The sequence below is a fragment of the Megachile rotundata genome, chromosome 8, assembly GCF_050947335.1.
Source record: "Megachile rotundata isolate GNS110a chromosome 8, iyMegRotu1, whole genome shotgun sequence".
NCBI lineage: Eukaryota > Metazoa > Arthropoda > Insecta > Hymenoptera > Megachilidae > Megachile > Megachile rotundata.
In genome coordinates this window covers 8,466,095-8,486,139 of record NC_134990.1, presented here as the reverse complement: position 1 = coordinate 8,486,139, position 20,045 = coordinate 8,466,095, and the positions used below count along the sequence as shown (strand labels likewise).

Sequence of the window (20,045 nt, the reverse complement as noted above, 5' to 3'; positions counted from 1 at the left end):
TCAGCGGAAGGAATGTCCAACGAGTGGGAGAGAGAGAATTCTTTGGCTTTCGTTCGCTGTTTATCGAAGAAACGAAGTGAATGAATTGCTCGTATACACGAAGGACGCTTCTACTCAATTCGCTAGGTATTCCGAATCAGACTGTAAAGGAGAATTTCTCCAGTTTCTCTCGCTCGAAGTTACTACTAATAGAGTTGTTATTTTACAAAGGGTTGCCGAATATTCGATCCGCTCGATGCTGATGAAATTGAAATCCATTTCTCTATAAATGCCAATCGGACTCTGGGAACATTTTGGGAATCGATTCTGACGGGATTCAGTTAACTGCCTTTTTAACTTGCGAGCTTAATATGTTGCAGATGTAATACTCAGTTTCCGTAGGATGTGATATGTAGGGCTAACAACTTAAACATTTCAAGATTTGGTAATTTGAAGATTTGGAAGGGAGTTTGAGATATTTAGACACTTGTACATTTACCACATCAGTTATTTCTATCTCTATTCTCCTTAAGGACATCTTACTGGTATATCAAATTGTCAATCACATTACAATATTATCAACATTCATCCACAACATTAGCAGACACCTCAAGTCCCCTTTTACAGGGACCTAAAAATATATTAATGTCCCAAACACACTTACTATTACAACAATCAGACCTATCATTTTGTTCAACCTCTCCCTTAACCAAGATAAAATTTCAAACCGTCCACAAATGCCACGAGAGTCCACAAATGTCATAACTAACAAAACTCATGGTCATCATATGGTCAACATCATTTGTACGCATCGACTGCACTGAAAGGGTCATCGTTGCTCACATCACGATCAACAAGCTCATTCCGTCATTACATCAGATTTACGATTCGATCTGAGACGTACACAACCCCGATAGAAAGTGTGGTGAGCAATTTGAAAAAGTCGGACGGAAAATGTGGTTTCAAGGACGGGTAGAACGTCGCTGGAATTGCGTTCGAATCGATGAAATGATTTGATCGAATCCCTGCTTCTCCTCAAATATAACCGTCTCCGGTGGACGGGAAACAGATAGAAAGAGAACGGGCACACCATACGGAGCATTAATGGATTTTCGTTCGCGAAACGAGTGGTTTCGGTGATTTAACGAGATAATATCCTCGGTGGATATGGGTCACGGTGCAGGATCGTCACGGTCGAATTAGCACGGCCAACCACAAACGATTCCGACATTAAATTTAATACAGCATGACTTTGAGGGCCCACAACCCTTGCGGATTACGTTGTTCAAGCTGGCTTTCGACGATCCGATGTTCGTATTAAGCTTTCATCGTGTGCCCGTGTTCAAGAATTAACGATCAAATTTCACGGAATTTTTCCTCTAATGAAACTTAATGAACCGGCTCGTTTGCGAATATGTACTTTCAAATTGTTTCCGTTCGTTAATTATTGCAACAGGATTTCACTTGGATTACTTTCCCTTTGTATAAGAAAATAAGGTTTAGGTTTACTCGGTTATTTTTGTTTAGCGGAGGTTTTTATTATTAACTACTGCCTGTTGCATCTTATAATAATAATAGGGTCATTCCAAATCGATCACTTTTGGAACTCACTATCTGTAATTTTGCTCTAATCAAAATAGCTTACCCATGCAAAATTATATGAGGTTTAAGTCACACGATAGTTACTCAACCTGTACGTATACAGCCTAACCTAACCCTACCTGTATACATATAAGTTAATCCTATCTAACCTCTACGTACAAAGGCTAATCTGAACTAACATTTAAAGGCAAAGGTTAATCTAACCTAATCCATAGTCACAAAGGTTAGAGCAACCTAACATCTACGTAAAAATGTTAGTCTAACCTAACCTCCACCAGCAAAGGTTAGGCTAATCTAACTTGTACGTACAAAGGCTAGTGTAACCTAACCATTACATACGAAGGTTAGACTAACCTAACCTCTACTTACAAAGGTTAATTTAACCTAACCTTTACATTCAAAGGTTAGTCTAAACTAACCTTTACGTACAAAGGTTAATCTAACCTAACCTTTATACTCAAAGGTTAGTCTAAACTAACCTCTACATACAAAGGTTAATCTAACCTAACCTTTATACACAAAGGTTAGTCTAAACTAACTTCTACATACAAAGGTTAATCTAACCTAACCTTTACACATAAAGGTTAATCTAACCTAACCTTTACACATAAAGGTTAGTCTAACCTAACCTCTACATACAGAAGTTAATTTAACCTTGTTTTATACCACTGGTCGCCCTCGCTAGCTGAACGCGTCACTCGCCTACCTAACCATTTTATAGCAAATTGACGGTATTAAAAAAAATATTTTATAATACCCCAATCCCTTATTAATAAAACAGTATCAAATTTAGCTAAATCGGTTGAGTAGTTTCTGAGAAAAAAATTCGTAAGTGAAGCCTATTTTTGCAAAAATGGGCAAAAATTGCAAACTTTGAAGGCTAGTTATTTCTTAACAAACTCGAAACCAAGCAGAATGATGTCTCGAACCCTTCTCCTAATTTCACATGGACCAGAACATATTTTGGTTAGAGGAAAATCGCATATGGTGACGTCCAGAAGTGATTTGGGGTGGAATGACCCAGTAAAGATGTAGTTAAAAAATCTTGAAGAAAAGGGTTTTCCAAAAAGTAAAATTTGGTAGAATCGTAGCCTCAGATTTCCGTAACGGCAGAATCATAATCGATAATTCGGGATGAAAATTGAGCCATCGTTTTGAACGACAAGCCAAATAACAATATTCAATCTGCATCGAAAATTCGATTACCTTTCGCGCGTCGATTAATGGACGCATCCTGAACGGGGCAAATTCGACGAGGATCGGGCGCGAGAAGTTGCAGATCGAACTCGCAGTTGAATCCCGAGCATTTTCATCGAACACGAACCATCGACAATTGAATCCAGGTTATGGCAGACTGATAATTAAATATCCGGTTACCCTCGCACCGCTTTAATGCTGGCACACTCTGCTCAGCGATCTGTTTGGCCCTGCAGTTGCCTCGACTAACCTCGTTTCGCATAATTTGCAATTATTTGATAAGCCGTTAACATGGCCCGTTTAATTGATTACTAATTTATTAGTTCAAAGAATTCATTGAAATTACTGAAATTGAGAGAGATTATTATCGGACAAACCGCACGGCGATATATCGGCTACCCTGTTGGCCATTGTTTCACCGACAATACAATGCACCGTCGTTCCCGAAACTCTTCTCGTAAATCAATTTTTCGAAACTGCTGCACACGACGAAGAAAGGAAACCTCGTTTACGGCCACGTTTCAATTTTCACTGTGGTTACTGCTTTTCGATAACTCACCACGCAAATTGCACTGGATTGTTCATCGGATAATGAGATTCAATTATCCGCAATCAGAAACCCGATACAATGAATTTTCTTTTGTTTACGATATTTTAATTCCACTTGAACGATATTTTTATCAGCTTCATTGTTATGTTCGAGAGTATTTTTTAATTAATTTTGTATATTCAATTTTGCAATTTTTACCTTTTTAAATTTCTGAGTAGAAGTCCATAAAAATAGAAATCTAAGGTCACGGAAATCTCTGAGTTAGAAATTTACTAGTGTGTAGAAAGTACTGAATTCCTATATCTTTGAAACCTAAATAGGGAGTCTAGTATTAAGCTTTTTCTATTCTTAACGAACAACGAGCTTAAACCGAATAACAAGTAAAACTCCATTACCTCGAAAGGTTAATTAGCTTTTTTCCCCCAGCATTTCGCTGTAATTATGTGAAAACTTCTTTCTATTAAGTTATGAGAAGTACTCGGTGAAAATGCGGTTCATGAAGAATAATAAGCTTGCAAAAAACCAACATAATTTGGACTTTATAAAAGCTTATTTGGCTCTCACCTTCTTCGCTAATAACAATTTTGAGTCCAAAGTGACGGTTTGCATAATTTCTAGAGGTACCAAATGGAAAGTTTTAATCGAACGATAAAACGATCGTTATGTGAATAATTTCAATTGTAGCGCCAGGTACATATGGTTATTTTCATTGTAACGTTTAATCGCTTAAGTGCTTTGTTTGATCGTAAAAGCGTCTGTTTTTGTACTCATTTATTTTTAAATACTTGACAAAAATAGTAAGTGTACTTGTAGAAATTAATTGTCAAAGCTGATTTTTTTATGAATTTTTGAAATTTTTTAATTTTCAGATTTTTGGATTTTTGAAGGATGATATTTGTAAACTATTGAATTATTAAATTACTGAGTTACTAAATAATTAGATTACTAGATTACTAAGTTACTAAATTTTTATATGATTAAATTGGCAAATTTTTAAGTTGTCAAGTGTCGAAGTTGTTAAATTTTCATATTGTTAAATTTTCAAGTTATCAAATTTTTAGATCATTAAATTTAAGAATTGTCAAGTTATCAAATTGTCACATTGTCAAATTATCAAATTGTCAAATTGTCAAATTGTCAAATTGTCACATTGTCAAATTGTCACATTGTCAAATTGTCACATTGTCAAATTGTCACATTCTCACATTGTCACATTCTCACATTCCCGCATTGTCACATTCTCACATTCTCACATTCTCACATTGTCACATTGTCACATTCTCACATTGTTACATTGTCACATTGTCACATTCTCACATTGTTACATTGTCACATTCTCACATTGTCACATTCTCACATTGTCACATTCTCACATTGTCACATTCTCACATTGTCACACTCTCACATTGTCACATTCTCACATTCTTACATTGTCACATTCTTACATTGTCACATTCTTACATTGTCACATTGTCACATTGTCACATTCTCACATTGTCACATTCTCACATTGTCACATTCTCACATTGTCACATTCTCACATTGTCACATTCTTACATTCTCACATTGTCACATTGTCAAATTATCACATTGTCAAATTATCAAATTTCCAAATATTCAATTTGATAATTCAAACCACTCAATTTAACAATAACAATTACTTAGTTCCCAGATTACTATTCAAATTATCTCCTTTGCTCCCACCAAATCCCCAAATATCAGATCTAATCAAACGCAACCCCGAATCAATAAAATTCCTCCCTCATTTCAGATAGCTGCACTCCATAACTTATGAAAATTAGTATTCATAACCCGAGCCACAATCGTGCCATATGAACCAATGTTCCCAAGTTCATGCATTCCTTCCAGTTCCTTATTTCTGTCGTTTCGCGATCAGCTCTTCGCATAAAGAGACAGCAGCCGTATCCGAAACTCCACTGTTGACCACAAAGCAGAAAAGGAAAATAAAAAAAAGGGGAAAGAGCGGGCTTTCAGGAACCCTCGTAACAAAAGCATCCCGCTAGCGCAACGGCGAAAAACTCCAATTGACCCTTTTTTTCCCCGTGCAACCCCTAACCCGTCACTCTCGTCACCGACGACTGCTTAACGACGGGCATTTTTACGCTGTCATAACCTCGGATAACAAGTTCCCGATTTAACCCGGGGACTACCTATATAATTCAATCCCTGTGCGGCCTCTATCTCTCGAGGTTCTACATCAACTTCTGGGACAAACTTCTTACGCCCCTGTCTGTCCGCCCCGAAAGCGCCCCTTCATACATACGTAAGATACCCTCTGAACGGTCCAGATTATAACGTTCTTTTATTTATCGTGCCTTCGGGATTTTCGAGTTGGGAAAACTCCGATCCGAGTGTTTTTCGCTAATGGAACGTGCCACGCGGTGAAATCCGAGTCCCCGGGGCAAGGGGTGATTACCTAAGGGTGGTTTAATTGGCGAGAACGCTGGAATGGAGGATTTCTGTTTTATACGACGGCTATTTTTGTCGCCGGATTCGTTGAAAGGCTGCACGTGAACAGATACGAGGGTGATCTTTCAAAGGAACGGTTTCGCGATCGTGAAATTTTGGTTTTTATGGAGCTGTTTATGGTTTATTTAGTTTTATGGAAGTAAAATTTTGGGGAAATTCAAGACTAATAGTGGGTTTTGGTAGAAAGAGTGACTATGTAAGGAGAGTCATTTCTTGTTAGTGATTATTATCATACAATAATATTTTTATAATGGTAGTATTATGTATACTTCAGTTGTTAATAATAATAATAGTTAAGTTGGCTTATAGATAGACTTTATATTTATAAACTTTTAATCTTAGTGTTTCAAGAGTTCCCAAAATACCCAGTGTCATATTAATTTGAAACTCACATTAATTTGTCAATTTTTAATCAACCTAATCTCATATTTACCGCAAGCTGAAAATGCTCCTCAAATTTAAAGCACAAATTTATTTCCTCTGAAAGATTTCAGAATTTGAAAATCCAGATCATCCTAAACTTTGAAATTACAGAAACTTAATTTGCAATTATGCTAGCTTTTATTAAAATATTGTCTATTTCTAGAAAAGAGTTTCCGCCAATATATTTCCGAAATACCCCTTTGAAATTTATATTGAAAGAGTATCTATCAACTTGTCTAATGCTCCTGTAAACACCATCGAAAGCCACAGTACATCAATTTAATCGCTATGTGTTAACTCCGCAGAAACACAAGTATCCCACAAATCTACCTGCCACAAAACTTGCCATTTCCATCTTAGTCGATCGAGATATTTTCCTTGTTCAACAACAGATTCTCAGCAATTTTCTAAAAAGCTTTCGTACATGGAACAAATCCGCGAAAAAATACAGTGTAATTACAAACTTTCTCTCAAGTTTTCTCCAACACGTTTTCTCATTTGCAAGCTTTCTGTACGAACGACTATACTATTCAAAAGTGTTTACCCATTTATTCGCGAGATGTGTACGTATAATTTTTATGGTACTTGGAAAATTTAACGGTTCGAAGTAATCGTGCTTTTGTAGAAATCTGTAAAACTTTCTTTTGGATGTGAGAGAAGGGGCGGTAGAATCTTTTGATAAATTCAGTCTGGATTAATTTCTTTGTTTACTTCTCATTTTTTCTGATTTTTACTGATGGTACGAATTTCTGTTTTTTAATGAAGTCACACATTTTTTTCTGTAATGATTGCAGAAATTTTTGAGCTTTAATGATGGTGTCTTTCATTATTTTTGGAATGTGTTAATATTACAAAATGTTTCACTTACTGTGTTACAGAGCGATATTTTTATAATTTCTTATGATCCCAAAAGGGGTGAGTTATTTGCTCTGGAGGAAATATGATAAACAAAGCCTCCTACGCTTTTAATTTGAATTCACTTTGTCTATATTGAACTATTAATTTGACACTAAATGTATACCTTGTGAACTTATAAAAATAACAGATCTCAGATTTCTCATCTTCAATTACGAAAATTATTAAGAACCTCTGTCAGAGCATATGCTGTACGATATGATTACCTTCATCAAGGAAATCATTGTATAAACTAGCTAATATATTATCTACTACATATTTTAACACAAATCCAAATTGAAATATAATTTAATCATACCCAGTTAAACACCCATAAATCCGGGATTAAATAAACATGTTAAAGCATCTGAAGCAATTCGATAAGGTTAGAAATATGAAACTGTCGCAATCGATGGAAAGATCGTGTGACGTAGCAACGACCGCGTGACAATTCCAATTACCAGACAAGATTGTTCCCGTTCCTGTTCTAACATTGTCACCCGATGTTCCCATCTACTTGAGAACAAGGCATTTAAGCACGCGTTTCGATCGTTATGAGTTTAGTCGCCATTTCGTTCAGTTTCGTGCACGTGCGAGCGTCGTTCATTCGCTTTATCAAGAGCTACGTTACGCAAGAATTCGTTCACCGGCAAATTATTTCATCGGACGAACGCTCCTGTTTAGGTCGGACATTTATTTGGAGCACGTTTCGTTATTCGCAATTAAGGACGTTCACGTTCCGTTCGTAAAAGTGGGGCGAAAAGAAGAAAAAGAGAGGGATGTTAATTTGGGGAAGTAGCTGGAATTTTCATGGGAAACGTTGCCAGGAAAATGCGGTCCGTCATAAATTTGTAATTTGCAGGAAAATCGACGAGAATCGTTCGTTTGGAAACAATTGTACCGAAATTATTGGAATATCTTGGCGCGTTACGCGATTTTACATCGAGCGTGGGAAAATACTGTAATGTGAATTGTTTAATCGAGTGGTGAGAGATGGAAGTATTCTACTTATTCAAAGTACCATTGTTAACTATTTTACCATCTTGTCCTCCCCAAAAAATTGTTCACATTTCGAGAGAAACCGGTCAATAAGTGTCGTGTTTCATCACAAAAATAGGACCCTAAATCGTCTGATCGACGACCTCTGCATTGCTAATGCAATCCCCAGGTAGGTGAAATTTTATGTAAAGAACCTATGATAATTGCTTCAAACTCAAAACTAAAATGATAACATTCCTGCATTAAGATCTGGATTTTAAAACGGAAAATTGTACAATTGCATTTTTAAAGTAGACATTAGTAGAATTGCGAGAGTGATAAAGCCGTGAAAAGGACGAAACGACGAGCGTGCGTACCAAAGAGTAAATTATCATTTCTCATGCTCATTAGGGTGTTTCTCCGCTCGCGATCCGCTTGGTGCGGAGCTTTATAGCGCGGCAGCTTGAAAACCAGCCACGCGCTGCTTGTGTGCAATCGTTGCGGTTAATTTGCAACTACCGCTCGCTTGGGATTATTGCCTCAGAGGGATTTTCGTCCTGGATGTGTCCTGATCCTTTTCGATTCGGTTTGCGGCCGCTACGATGCGCGAATAATCTTTATTTCTTTTTCCTCCTGGTCCGAGTATTACCGCGGATGTTGCCACGCTTCCACGTTGTAAAATCATTATCGTAACTTCACCGTGCTCGATATAACGTGGTCGTTTCGTTTAAAAAAAATAAAACCGAGAAGAAACTGTAACTGGAATTAGTTTTTGCATCCATTCGCTTCGTCCTCGTTTCCTCCAAAATCATCGCGCTCTACGGAATTGACAATCTCCATAAATGCACGGACAAAAATGCCACTTGCTTTTTTGCTTTTTACGACATTTTGCGATATCAGTCTTCTTTATTGTTCGGATTCGTTTAAATTTTTAGATTCCAAGCATTTTAAGAATTTCCCAAGTTGCAAATTTGACGATTTAGAAATTTTCACATTTATTTCACAAATTTGAAACTTTTAGAATTTTAAACAATTTTTATTTTACGTTTGAGAACTTTTAGACTTCGAAATTTAGAAATCTCATATTGTACCAATTTTTCAGTCTTTGCATTTACAACATACAGTTCTTTTTATTAGCTTCGTACAACTGAATTGCACTCGTACAAAAATTTTCGTACATTTTTTATTGTTTTCCAGTATCAGTTTCTTCTTGCATTCATACATATCAGAATGGAATAAATTTCCACACGTTTTCTGGTATTTTTAAAAGATGCAATACATAAAATGCAAATACGTGAAATATCGCAGTTTATCGATTGAATACATGAACTTTGCGATTCATTCATTCGTTAGTATTCTATTCAGTCAATTTGCTTGACTCGTTCGTATTCTCGATTCTAAAAACTTCAGTCTGCAAAGTTTCAATGGTTCACTTATACCTGATTAAAAAATGAATAAATTAATTCTTAGTCTGCGAAGCTTTGTTCTGGCCACCGAATGCGTTGGTATATTCTTAAAAATTAATTTCATGGAAATTGACTCTGGTGATTATATCGTGACAAGTTTAGTATAATAGAATTTAAATTATGTTATTAACAAAACGTTCGTTAGGAGTTTATCACTTTGCTAAATTGTTCACATTCATTTTCAATTTAAAATTTTTATATGAACATATACAACATTGGTACCGACTTCATATGAATTTTTATATGTTCACATATGTTCATATTAAAATTCACATATGTTTATAACGAATTATTTTGCTAAATTGTTCACATTCATTTCCAATTTAAATTTTTTATATGAACATACATAAAATTTTACTAAACCAACTTCATATGAATTTTTGTATGAGCATATGTGAACGTATAAATATTCATATGAAATTAGTTTAATTAAATTATGAGACTTGCTTGCAAAATTTAATAAAACATAAATCTTAATAGTTGTAAATTCCAATTAAACCGATCATTTTATCGATCACAAAATTTAATTAAACCAACTTCATTTGAATTTTTATATGTTCACATATGCTCATATAAAAATTCATATGAAGTTGGTTTAATTAAATTATGAGACTTGCTTGTAAAATTTAATAAAACATAAATCTTATTAGTTTTAAACTCCAATTAAATCGATCATTTTATCGATCACAAAATTTAATTAAACCAACTTCATATGAATATTTATATGAACATATACGAGCATATAAAAATTCATATGAAGTTGTTTTAATTAAATTTTGTGATCAATAAAATGTACGATCAATTTGATTGGAATTTACAACTAATAAAATTTATGATTTATTAAATTTTGTAAGCAAGTCTCCTAATTTTACTAAAAAACTTCATAACATCAGATTGTTCTATAAATCTTCACGGATATTTAATTTACGAGAACAATAAATAAAATTTACAGCCACACAAAATGAACATATTGAACACGCAAAAAGCGATTGTGTAAAACGAAAATCAATTTCGATGAACAAATCGCAATGGCAATTAAAAGAAGAATCGATGTTTTACAATTCATGTTTTATTCCAGTCGACATTAATGTATTTCGACGTTTTTGTTCGATAATACACGGCACGTGCATTTCGTTGTTGAAAACAGTGTACATAAATATCAGTTTTGTCGCAAAGTCCCGTTGTTCGTATAAATATTCGGCTCTGGTATATCAGTGAAACGAAACTACGGTTTTTGTCGATATAAAGAATACTCTTCCTGCGATCAGTAGATAGAGAGCATTAAACTGGAACGGTAGGCAAAGTAATGACGGTAATAATACAAATTCTAGCCGTTTTAACTCTGCAAAACGGTTTTAAGAGGATTATAGGGGAGCGTAAACAGCGAACGTACTGGAATTTTAATTCGAGCCGAGCGATTTTTCCGCAAGCGAAATTTTCCTCGCGCGGCCTCGTTATTGCGTGACGTTAATCGAATAACAAGCCCATTCGATTCGCGTTCGCGTTAAAAATGGATTTTTTTAAATGCTTATACCACCACAGAAACTCCTCCGCGATAACTGAACGGATACAAATATCGTGAATTTTTTTTTTCCTTTTATTTATGGCTGAATCCCGTTCAATCGACTCCGAAAGAATAGATTTCAAATTAAAACCGATTCTCTCGATACACCGGTGAAATTAATTGCTCGGGGCTGCTGAATATAAGGATCTCACAATAAACTAGTATTCACAATAAATTAGTTCGATATTGATGAATCGGGAAATTATGAACATGTTCCACTTGTAAGCGAGGTCAATTGTGGAATTATTAAATAATATTTTAATATTATGATATAGTGAGATAGTGGAATAGTATTAGCACAGATATCAAGTTTACCGGTCAGTTTTTAAACTCATATTATTTTCTTGCTATAACAATATCTTTCAAACCGCTAAATTTTATTTTTGCGGTGTTACAAACCAAATAGAAGTTGCTATTATTCAATCTTTTTGAAGATTGCTTTATTCTTCGCACTTTTCTTCATTCAAAATAAGAAAATAAAAATATAAGAATTAACCAGTGCAGATGGTGATGCAACAAGAATATATTGTAAAAGAATTTCTACTTTGAGAAATCCTAAAATGTAGAGAAATTGTAGGATGAATCTGTGGTGACTCTAAAGAAAATGAGACACAACTTATTGTTAGATCTGCATGCATTAAATGCACTGGTCTCGCTTGCTAGCTGAGCGCGACTCGCTTACCTAAAATATTTTATAACAAATTGAGGGACTTAAAAAAAATATTAAAAAATAGCTCAATCCTTTATGAATAACACAAGACAAAATTTAGCTAAATCGGTTGAGTAGTTTCTGAGAAAAAAATTCGTAAGTGAAGCCTATTTTCGCAAAAGTAGGCAAAAATTGCAAACTTTAAATACTTGTTATTCCTCAACAAATTCGAAACCATCAAAATGGAGACTTAAACCCTCCCTAATTTCACATGGACTACAACATATTTTGGTTAGAGCAAAATCGCAAATGGTGAAGACCAAAAGATTTGACGTGGAATGACTCATTAATCTTAATATATTAATATATATATTAGCTATACTATTATAGCCAATATTAGTAATTTAACCTACTCAATATTAAAATTAATATTAGCCTAAAATATAAAATTATAATGTTGCAATTAGTCCAGCTAATAGCATTTTCGCTCAGAAACCATTAGCACTAACATCTCGTTAAAGCAGTGCCTAGCTGCAAACACACGATCACCTATTCACCCTCCCAGCGGTATATAGAGATTAATTAACCCGAGTGAAATCTTAAACAAATCCCAAACAACTGACCGGGTTAATCTCGAAACAACGAGCACCAGAAACGGATGCAGGAAATTACTTGAATTCCGTTTGTCTTTGTTCACCGTCTTCTCACCCCTTCGTTAGGAGGACTTGGTTTCGCTTAATAACCTAACCGATTGCAATCACTGTAAATATCTCTGCTCGCTAATTGAAACGTAATAACGAACCATTCAACCCCCTGTGTCGTTTCGGTACGCTGTAATTAGTCGAACGGTGATGGGGTAAAAATACACCGGATTCGTGTTGCTCAAATTTATCCAATTTTCTTTTTTATAGGAGACATTTGCGAGGTCTTTTATTACACCTAACGTCCTTAATAAATACTTGCTCACATTTAACCAGTTCATTCTTGAAACATACCAATAAACATACCAATTAATCTGGCAGTATTTATAACCGTGAAAAACATATGTTATATAATATAATTAACAATATTGCGATGTTAACGAAAATGATTTGTTTCAGTCAAATTGAATTGCGAATCCACAATTTCTGTACTAGGATTTAATCCACTAATTAATTCTGTATAATAAATATTTGAAGAAGGGTATCAATTGAAACCTGTAAATGAACAATTATATTTGTCGGAAACATTATCTGATATTAATACGTAATAGTAATCATTCAAATATTAATTATGGAGTAGTCAAACATAGAAATTTGATAATTATATTTTTAATAAATTTTGACAGTTGATACGTGTAATACGCATATACCATGTTATTTCAACAACTGGCTCAATTAAGTTTTAGTTAAATTTCATAAAACGAACACTTAATTCTTTTTTCAAGTAAAAGGGTAGTTGAATAATTGATTACTTTGGTAATTATACAAAAATTACAAGGGATAACAATTCTCTACAAGGAGCAAAAATCCGGTGCATAAAAAAAACAGCATTCCGACAGCAGAAGTGGGAGACAAATGAATTATGTTCGACAATCGGTCTAAAAAATGAGAGGTGGGTTATGGGAACAATAAAAGCAAAGTTCATTCGCATCTGTGACTATGCAACGGCGCGATAAATTTCTCGTGGCAGCCCCGACCTTTTTCTCTGCCGACTAAGCTTTTTTCGCAAATTGAAACTGATCATGCGAGGCATGCGTCAGGTAATTACGGAAGCAGTGTTCGCGAACTCGCCGGAAACACCAGCTACCGCCGCGTAATTGTGTCGTCACAGCTTTCGTTTCACCCCCTTTTTTTCCCCTATTTTTCCTTTCAACTTCGTCGTTCGGTAATTAATAGACCCCTACTTTTCCGCCAGCGTCGTTGCGGAAAAGCTTTTAAACAAATCCTCACCTCGAAATAAAAACGTTCGCTAATCACATCCTGATGTTTATTCGGAATTAGGGGGATTTTCTGCTAAATCGGTTAATAGGGTGATTACACGTAATTAGAGTGTTATTACATGCAGAGATATTTTTGTGCAAAGATTGTTGAAGTGCTCTAATGAAACTCGCTGAATTTGTTATATGCAGTAACAGCTGGTACATCTTATACTGGTTCAACAGAAAAAATAAATTTTTGATTATTTTAGATTATTTCCCTGTCCATAAAATAACCGCATTTTTCGTCCAACTGTACGTACATTCTTTTGTCTTCACTCTTACCAACAAATACAACCTTTCAGGGTTGACAACTTATAGAACTCAGCAAATTGTAATCTGTAGCATTAATAGTCTGTGGAATCAAGGGATGTGGGGGTCTCTAAATAAATATCAAGATGTAGGAATTTAGGGATGCAGAAGTTGGGGAGTGTAACAATTTAGAGATGTAGAAATTTGAGGCATGTAGAAATTTTGGAGTGTATGAATCTGGAAGCATAGAAATTGGGGAATGTAGAAACTTGGGGGTGCAGAAATTTGGAAGCGTAGAAATTGGGGAATGAAGAAATGTGGGGGATGTAGAAATTTGGGGGTGTAGGAATTTGGAAGCGTAGAAATTTAGGGGTGTAGAAATTTGGAAATATAGAAATTTAGGGGATGTAGAAATTTGGGGGTGTACGAATTTGAAAGCGTAGAAATTTGGGAGTGCAGGAATTTGGAAGCGTAGAAATTTGGGGGTGTAGGAATTTGGAAGCGTAGAAATTTGGGAGTGTAGGAATTTGGAAGCATAGAAATTGGGGGATGTAGAAATTGGGAAATATAGAAATTTGGGGGTGTAGGAATTTGGAAGTGTAAAAATTTGGGGGTGTAGAAATTTGGGAGTGTAGGAATTTGGAAGCATAGAAATTTGGGGATGTAGAAATTGGGAAATATAGAAATTTGGGGGTGTAGGAATTTGGAAGTGTAAAAATTTGGGGGTGTAGAAATTTGGGGGTGTAGGAATTTGGGAGTGTAGGAATTTGGAAGCGTAGAAATTTGGGAGTGTAGGAATTTGGAAGCGTAGAAATTTGGGGATGTAGAAATTGGGAAATATAGAAATTTGGGGGTGTAGGAATTTGGAAGCGTAAAAATTTGGGGATGTAGAAATTGGGAAATATAGAAATTTGGGGGTGTAGAAATTTGGAAGTGTAAAAATTGGGGGTGTAGAAATTTGGGGGTGTAGGAATTTGGAAGCGTAGAAGTTGGGAAATGTACAATTCTAGGGACATAGGAATCCAAGGATGCAAAAATCCAAAAATGTGGGAAATCAGCCATATTAGAAACTTGTAAATCTGAAAAGCTATGGATGCTTAAATCTATCACTACAAGCATTCACTCATATAATTATTTGCAATCTAAACTCTACCATACTATAAATCTCACACCATCACACAATAATTATAATATAATTTTCAAAAGGTCATACAGCCCCATTTCATTTGAGTCTCCAATATAAATTTCCAAGAAATGAAAATTGTAAAGCGTACGATTACGTCATTGTTTCAAATAATTTACGGAGGCGTGAAAGAAAAAGATTGAAAAGAAAATGAGCAGAAAAAGTGTTATTTCATAACACCTACGTGCATACTGCACATCCACTGCAATCATACTGTTCAAGGACAGTACACAATAAATCTCTTATCCAAAGGAATTGACCCATAAATTCTGACTTCTTTCCCGCAGCGTGTGGGCTTACAATGCGTCGATTGTTGTTGATAGCACGATTGAAATATTCTTTTCAATAGTTGCTTGACATTTCGCTGCTGCGGAAAAGCTCTTGAGAAAATCATACCGCGATTGTACCGATAAGTTTTCGAAAGCGGTTCTGTCGTCACTTATTGCACTTTTAATTGCATTTATTTTAACGAAATGAAATGATTTTTCGATACAAGTTTACAATTTGATGTTTCAGTGTTGACATTCTATATCAAGAATGATTTTTCTTTCTTTTAATTATTGTTTCAAGTTTTGAAGTTCTTCTGTGTCAATGCACATTGAATTATGATTGGTTGTTTTATACCACTCGTCCCGCTAGCTGAGCGCGCGACTCGCCTAACTAAAACATTTTATAGCAAATTGAGGGAATTAAAAAAAATATTTTAAAATACCCCAATCTTTCATGAATAAAACAAAAGATTTTTTAACTAAATCAGTTGAGTAGTTTCTGAGAAAAAAATTCGTAAGTGAAGCCTATTTTCGCAAAAATGGACTGAAGTTGTAAACTTTTGTAGGCTTGTTATTTCTTAACAAATTCGAAACCGGGAAAATGATGACTTAAACCCCCCCGAATTTCACCTAATTTAGAACATATTTTGATTAGAGCAAAATCGCAGATGGTGAGATCCAAAAGTGTGGAATGGTGTAGAATGACCCTCTAAATAAAGAAAATCCGAATCAATAGAAGGTAATGAAATTTTTCACAAGCTAGAAATAAAGAACGAAAATAATTTTTAAACCATACCAATGTATAATTTGTCGATTTTTAGTTTGCAAAGCTTGTACCTCTACCTATCACCTGATAAATGGATTTGTATCGTTCGAGAATTAATGCTAGCGTAAAAAATGACTTTGACTAAGGATAGTAAACAGAGAAAATATAGGTAGCCCATTTCTAGCATGTAGTAGATAGAAACGCTATCGAGTAACGAACAGACTCGGCTCGTCCCATGTAATATATAAATCAGGGCACGGCTTCGCAATATAAAGCCAGAAGTCTCGCGTCGGGATGCTTGAAAGTGTTGGAACATGGAGGGACGATGATTTATGGGTGCTTGTACGAAAGGTTATGGAGATTTTTGTGGCTGTGTTTTCTTAGTATTATTACTAGCATCCAGGTAATCAGAGACTTGTTTCCTTTCTTTGTGATTTTATTTCGTTTTGAAACTGTAATGTACTTATGGATACATGATGTGACTATTATAGCTTAAGTTTATAATCCATTATTATAATTCATTCTTAGTATCATATGTTCTTTATATTCCTGAAATCAAGTTTAAAAAAATCAAATGTTGATATTTGAGAACAATCAATTATATAATTTTTCCCTTTGTATAAATGAATTTTTCTATTGGTATCAAAAATAAAAATAATTGTCTATTACAGTATTAAATATAGTTTATTTTTAATAAAAACATAAAATGTTCTCGCACTCAAATTTAAAACATTATTTGTTGATTGACGAAAACAATCAATTATAACATTTTCTCCTCTGTGTAAATGAATTTTTCTATTGGTATCAAAAATAAAAATAATTGTCTATTACAGTATCAAATATAGTTTATTTTTAATAAAAACATAAAATGTTCTCGCACTCAAATTTAAAACATTATTTGTTGATTGACGAAAATAATCAATTATAACATTTTCTCCTCTGTGTAAATGAATTTTTTTATTTGTATTAAATTGAAAAATAATTGACTATTACAGCATCAAATTTATTTTTAATAAAAACATCAAATGTTTTCAAACTCAAATTTAAAAAATCAATTTTAGATTAATGACAATAACAATAATAACACCGTAGCGAATCAATAATTTCTGAAATGATAACGCTTGAATTAAAATATGATTTATTAATGAATCAGTGATGGAGTACTGACGAGATGAATATTAACGATGGTACTTGTCATACCATTTTTAAAATCCATGTATTATTTTTCATTGAAAAACTGTGTCGATAATTCATAGATGTTGTGAGATAATTTCAAATAATTGCGTGTATTTGAATACTATGGTATTTGGACTGTAATGTGAGCTGCAATTGCCATCAAACACTGCTTTGTTTATTCAACGCAATATAATGCTCAATAGGAAATGCTGAACCACGATTTCGAACGCTAATTGTCAGGCAAACGGTGCACGCAATTCGAAACTAATTTTCCTTTCGAGTTGTGAAACGTATCTCGAATTTCCTGTTACTAAAAACCCGATACTTTTTTTGCGATAGAGAAGAAATCCTAAATTTAAAAAACTGAACATTCCAAAGTTTACTGTTCGCAAATTAAAAACTTTGATACTGTAAAAAAATTCAAAAATTCTGATATGTAAAAAGACGCAGTGAGTTTAGTCCAAATATACAAAATACAGGAACTAATAATGTGTAACAACAATTTTCACGTTTGAAACGCAAAAATCACTGAATACAAAAATAAAAAAATTCTCTGTACATTTATTATATTAAATCCTGCATATTATATTAAATCGTTCAGACTAATAATAGTAAAGCAATTTGGAGATTCCTGAGACACCACATTTTTCAGAATGAGCCTAACCAGATAAATCAAGTCAGTTTCAGTTGAAGCACATCTGCATGTTGATTTAATGGACACTCAGAGTACCATGTAAACTGCAATATTGACACGAGGGTAGTTCGAATAGGATAGTTTAACGACGACAATTTCCTGATAATGCTAGCAGCATTAGAGGTGCTCCATCTACAAATCTTAGTATATTAGGTGAAGATTTAGATCCGCCTAAGGCGTTACTAACTTCCGAACCTATGTAGACATTCTATGTACACGGTGTTCTACATATATACATATAAGTTAACGTGTTATGTATGGTGAAAATGTTGTCTCAAGTTCAAGAACGTAAGCTCTCCAATGTATAGACTTAATATGATTAAAGGCGCCCCAAAGTGCTTGTGTAGTGTCCCCTTGTGACCCTATTCTATACATTCAAAGGCTATTATACTGTATAACTAGTAAATCATAGTATTATCGAAGTTTGTGGATTAATTTGCTTGCATATTTGTTGGCTGTAAATAAGTATCGAGCAAAGGTGTTAAGTAAAGGTGAATGTGGAAAGTTTGATCATGTGACATACATATGTGATAACTTGTGGTAGAGGAATTTTGGGGTTAAGGTTTGATCAAGATTTACAGTTTAGTAATATTATATTATATAGTAAATCATAGTACTATTGAAATTTGTGGATTTGCTTGCATATTTGTTGGGTGTAAATAAATATTCAGCAAGGGTGAATGTGGGAGGTTTGATCATATGACATATGTGTACATATGTGATAACGTGGCACTTGCGGTACAGGAATTTTGAGGTTAAAGTTTGATCAAGATTTACAGTTTAGTAATATTATATTATATAGTAAATCATAGTGTTATCGAAATTTGTGGATTTGCTTGCATATTTGTTGGGTGTAAATAAGTATTGAGCAAGGATAAGTTTGGGAGGTTCGATCATGTGATATATGTGAACATATGTATATGATAACATGGCACTTGTAGTACAACTATTTTAAGATTAAGGTTCAGCCAAGAGTTTAATAATATTTCACAACATTTTTAGAAGAATTCTTTCTACAATTTCTCAGTACAATAATTCAGAAATATCTAAAAATATGAAAACGCAGATATTTAGAAATTTGAGTATACCTACAAAATTTTGCCTAATAGCAATTAACTTCACTATCGTTGACAATATTAAACTACAATGTAGGAAAGTAATAATCAGTATGACATAGCGAAGTAGTTTTCGATGCCACCATAAAAATATTTTTCCGATCGCAACAAATTTCGTATAAATTCAGTTGCGTTGATATCAGACGGAAATCTAAAAGCATCAAGCTTAGTTACGAGCATCTTATGGTATCGATTTCCGTAAAGAGTTCACACCGCCGGCGGTTTTTATCGAAAGCACCATACTATTATTATAGTGGCATAGCAGCAGCTTCTTATCAACGAAACGAAAATCGTCCTGTAATGGAAGCTGCATTCGCGACACTGCGCTCGTAAATTATCCTTTTATAACACTATTCTCTTATATTGTTTCTTGGGAGCTCGTGATAAGTTGCAATTTTTACGACGTTTAGTTACTTAGTCTTCCAAAGACTCTATTTACATGAAATTTATATAAAATTCCAATTTAGGGTTTCAGTCATCATTTTGCAGGTTTGGAGTTTGTTAAAAAATAACAAGCCTTCAAAGTTTGCAATTTTTGCGAAAATAGGCTTTACTTACGAATTTTTTTCTCAGAAACTACTCAACCGATTTAGCTAAATTTTCATTTGTTTTATTCATAAAGGAATATTTTTTTTAATTTCGTCAATTTGTCATAAAATGTTCGGGTAGGCGAGTGACGCGTTCAGCTAGCGAGGGCAACTAGTGGTATAAAACAAGGTTAAATTTGATTAACCATTGTGCCTGAAGGTTAGGTTAGATTAACTTCTGTATGTAGAGGTTAGGTTAGACTAACCTTTGTGTGTAAAGGTTAGTTTAGATTAACCTTTATATATAGAGGTTA

The 20,045-nt window shown here is 34.2% G+C and overlaps 1 protein-coding gene and 1 long non-coding RNA gene across 7 annotated transcripts in view; one reads left to right on the top strand and one right to left on the bottom strand.

Annotated features, from left to right (window-relative positions):
* The window catches only part of LOC105662076 (uncharacterized), a 180,930-nt gene that overhangs the window by 139,794 nt on the left and 21,091 nt on the right, over positions 1–20,045 (top strand). The window lies entirely within an intron of this gene.
* The window catches only part of dpr1 (defective proboscis extension response 1), a 491,277-nt gene that overhangs the window by 461,194 nt on the left and 10,038 nt on the right, over positions 1–20,045 (bottom strand). The gene's annotated exons all lie outside the window — the stretch shown is intronic.